Source organism: Lissotriton vulgaris, chromosome 11 (assembly GCF_964263255.1).
Source record: "Lissotriton vulgaris chromosome 11, aLisVul1.2, whole genome shotgun sequence".
NCBI classification, from domain to species: domain Eukaryota; kingdom Metazoa; phylum Chordata; class Amphibia; order Caudata; family Salamandridae; genus Lissotriton; species Lissotriton vulgaris.
Window position 1 is genome coordinate 111,362,394 of NC_141699.1, and position 4,667 is coordinate 111,367,060.

The following is a 4,667-nucleotide window of genomic DNA, read 5'->3' on the forward strand; positions in this document are numbered from 1 at the left end:
TAATACTTTAGAGCACTGATCTGCGGAGATGTAGAGTTTAGTCAATGCCACATTTTTGTTTTCCATTCTCTGCATCTCCTGTGATGGTGCCTTTTTACCTGAATTATCTGAGGAATGTTCTCCTCTCTCCAGATAATCATGAAAGTGTCACCATGTAGCCCTAGTCTATGAGATTCCACACTATTCAGTTGTGGGCTTGTAGTAACTTACTTGTAGCCTACTCAAATTATACTGTGAGGGGCAGTGAGAACACTTCATGATGTTGACTTTTTTCCCTAACTGAAGGTTTCTCAATCTACACCATCACTATGAATTGCAACTTTATGTGCACATTTCATAGTAGCTGACACATACATAACCAGTGTTTTGTTCTTTCACAGAGGGCTGTGCTTTCTGAACCGATTATTTTAAGTAGGAAGAAAAGATTCTTTGGGAATCTTCCGATACTGTCCCCATTTCATGTCACCATTGGCAGAGAACAATGCGATCTGATCCCATCTTCCTTCGATTTGATATTTTGGCGTTCCCAGAATGTTTCATAGTCAACCAGTCTAGAATACATGTTTGGGAAATTCTGTTTAGCCAACATCTTTACGTTCATGTTATGGTGGTGTCTGGTGACTCTACTCAAAGTTGTTTCAAATATCCAAAACGAATTTTAGAAGGCAAGAAAATACTGAGGAAATGTGTTTTCCAGCCAAAAATCTCCCCTACAACCTTGTTGAATGTAACATGGTTTCTTTCTCTTCCCTTTCTCCTGTTGGTGGATCGGTTGTTTTTTTAGTGGGAACTGGAGAAGCATAAAGAAGAAAGGTTGATGTGTGTATCGGTTTGCAGTTCTTATTTGAAATGAATTAATAAGAGGGTGTGCAAATAGAGATGAGGTGAGAAACTAGAGGTGAACTGAAGCTTTACCTCACTTTCTTTTTCCTTTCCTGATATTCTGCCCCTGATTTTCTTTCCCAGCGTTAGCTCTCCATTATCTCCTTAGCTTCTCCCACAGCCATCTGGTTCTTTGTTTTCTTAGAGTTTCTCTTAACAGCTTTTCCTACTTTTATTTTCTCCAATGTTTGTGCCTCAGATTTTCCTTTATTGACCTGAACTGCTGCCTCCAGTTTTTAAACTTTTCATTTCCTCTTATCATTGCAGCGTTGGGTCTTTTTCGAGTCTCAGTTTCTCTCCCCAACATTTCCCATATTCTGCTTTGTTCTCCTTTATGCCCTTTTCCCCTTTTGTTTATCAAGGTATCTCTACTTTTTGCTTTTCCATTGTTTATTTGGTCAACTTCTGTTTGTGGCTTATCTGTAATGTATCCTTGTTCTCATCATTTCCTCTGACCTTCTTTTTCCCTGTATTATCAGAGCTTTCGTCTCTAGCTTTTTCTCACCTTGTTTCGCTGATTCTCTTTCCACCTCCACCCATTTATTTACTCAGAACTTTGTTTCCCATGTGATGTTATCAGAACAATCCCCCATATTTCTTCTCTGTATTCCCTCAATGTCTTTCCCCAGCAGCCACTGCCCGAACCAGCTCTGTGAAGCATTCTTGCTGCCAAAATGAAGTTAATTTAGGAAATCCTTGGCTGCTTCGGTTAACCTCGCAGCTCAGCCACGACTGCGCTGATATATCTCCAGGAAGTTTAGCTTACAAGCCCCAGCAGACCTGTACAGGAGCTCTTGTAGCCACAGTGCTGATCCACTCATGTGTGGTCCCACCTCCAAAACTCACTAGCCAATCAGAGTATGCAGCTCTTCTCCTGCCCATTATTGACTGCTGCCTCCAGGGCATCTTTTGTTAAGGTTGGACAGGAATGTCAACTATTTGTGACTGTTCAGGTTGGAACGTGACAACATTTGAGAACTCTTGTCTTTTGGGTAAGCAATCCCACATTCACAGGTGCTCTCTATCACATACCTCAGTTACACAGAAAACACTAAGAACCTCATTCCCAACCCCTCATTAGCACACAGTCACTCTAATGTAACAAACCATCACAGTCGTGCTCACCAACTCACATTTTCCATTCTGTCAAGCACTCCGCATAGGAGGCTTAATCACTCAACTCAACTGCACTCTTTCCTACAGAAACATAGCTCATATTTGTTTTTAAATATATCTTAGACACCCTCACCCCACAGGCATTAACATCCTAATCAAAGATGGTACTTGCAAGACCAGAGGTGTACTTGCTGTCGTCAGTTCTGCTTAGCTCACCACCCCAAGTGACCCAGCAACACTTAGGATTTGGCAAAATATCAGCCACTTTCTGCTCTCACCATTCAGGATCAATCTGATTTACAAACCCTCCATGCCAAACATGATCTTCACTGAAGAAATGACAGGCCTCATCGCCATGACCTGTTGGATGGACACAGGACACCCTTATTCACCTTCCTCAGAGACTCCAGCACCAAGAAACCGACTTCCTCAGCACACTGAACTTCAAGCAATACATCATTGAATCTAACCACTCCGAAGGCACTGCCCTCAGCCTCATGATAACAGACTCACAATCCGTCCAGTGCATCCAGGCGAACCGTAGAATAGGCCAAACCTATTGCTAACCCTTGCACCCACCTACACACCAAAGTCCAAACTAACTGAAAGAGGCAGAGATTTTCAGCCTTTAAACACTTTGGTATGGACTTTAGGTACAACACACAAACGCTCTCCAACATCCACAGCCCAACAATAGGCATCACCTGTCTTCTCAACACCGATATCAGCCTAAAAAGCCACCTGAACACCTACACACCTTTGCAGATATCTTCCAAACCCTCTTTGTCAGCTCTTGCCTGCTCCCCAGATTTCAAGGGGACAAATGTACTGCACATAGACAAGAAAAGTTATGGAGAGGTTCCAACCCCCAGACAATCTCTGCTCATTTCTCCACTCTACAAGCAGGATGCTCTTTACACAAACTAAAGCCAGTTCCTACCCAATCCTATTCTACAAAGCCTACCACAGAAGCAAAATGCTTTTCACAGCAGTCCCACATTTCAGTCCCCTCTAGTCTCAAACTCAATCTACAAGTGAAACTCCATCAATAACTTTTTTTTACTGAAAAGCTGAACTTTGCTAGAAACCACAGCAAGAACACCAAACAAACACCCATCATGCCTCCTGTCTCCTCTGGAACTACTCTCAGGTGGATAGTCTTCAACATCCTTTTGCACATAGACCGTAGACACATCTTCAAATCACTCTGGGCCCCCACCTCTGGAGAGGCTGCCTTATCCCCATCCATCATGAAACCACTTCAAAGAGATGCCCTTAAATAAACACTGCCAGTACCTCCCTAAATCAAGGTACCTTTCCAGACAATGTCAAAACAGGACACCCCTTTACCCTGGCTGACAATACCCATCCGGAGTACAAGCTACTTAGTTAAATAATACCCAATCTCCCAGCTTCCATTTATTTGAAAAATGCAGTCTCTACCAGCCCATCTTCATGAAGCACTACTTGACGGAACAGGTAATCAGTGACACACTCCTATCACAAGCTAAAATTACTCGAAGGCATGTGTGGCCATAGATACACATGCTCTGCATACTCCTGCCATCTAGTGTTAGGGTCGGAGTTGGGCAAGTTGTTTTTCTTTGAAGAAGTCTTACGAGTCACAAGGTAGTGGGACTCTTTCTCTTGGTGATATTGCATATGGGCATCAGCTCCTTTGTCAGATCGTTTTCTCTCTGCTGTCTGGTTTGGACTTGTGTGTCTCTCTTCCCCGTGTTTCGACTCTGTTGTGTACAATTTTTTGGTTCTCTACTGTCTGCGTCAGTATTGTTTTTGATCACACTTTTTCACGCCTGCACTGCTCTTGATTTTCGTCGGTTTGGCCATCGACTGACTGCCGTTCGGGCGCCACCCGTCTCAGGTCTATCCTTCCATGTGCATCCGCTTCCATTGAGGATGCCTTTCTGATGGAACGAACATCCTTCAGGTTTTGCGTGCATTGCCACGCGCAATACCCGCACACCGATCCAACACCTCGTGTGCAACTTGTGCCTTTGACCCTATCATCAAGAATCCGAATGCGACGCGGTAAGTCCTTTCCGCTCTAAGAAAGCTCTACAGGATCGAAGACTCTGTTAGTTGGAAATGTTTAGCAGAAGTAGAGATGATACCCCCGACCTCTTCAGCAAAGTACACGCCAGCCACAAGAGAGGAAGAGGGGGCTTTCTCCATTCATGAAAGCTTCTGCTCCGACTTGGAGATGGATATGGAGATACATAGCCTTCCATCTGGCCAGTGCATGAGTACAGTGGCCCCAGAATCCAAGCAGACCTCAAAACATTGGCCCTTCCTGCTTTTAGAGGTCACTGGACTGCCTCCTTGCCATGGTCGGATCCAAAATACTGTTTTGAGTGCCCCACCCTCCGTCACCTCACTGAAAATTGATACCTAAGGGCATTCATTTGGCATTGACCTCTCCGGACTGAGAGCATGCTTCAGTATTAGACCGACCTTTAGGATCGACACTGCAACCAACCGCATCTACCTCGGTACTGAGCAAAAAACAAATTTCCTCAATGAAATCCTCTGTACTGAAAATTACGGAGCCGAAATCCTTCAAACCTTTGGCTTCCATGTCTCCGGTCATGCCCACATCTCCTACGTCTGCACCACCTCACCCACTTAATGCTTCACCTCCAGGTTCACCA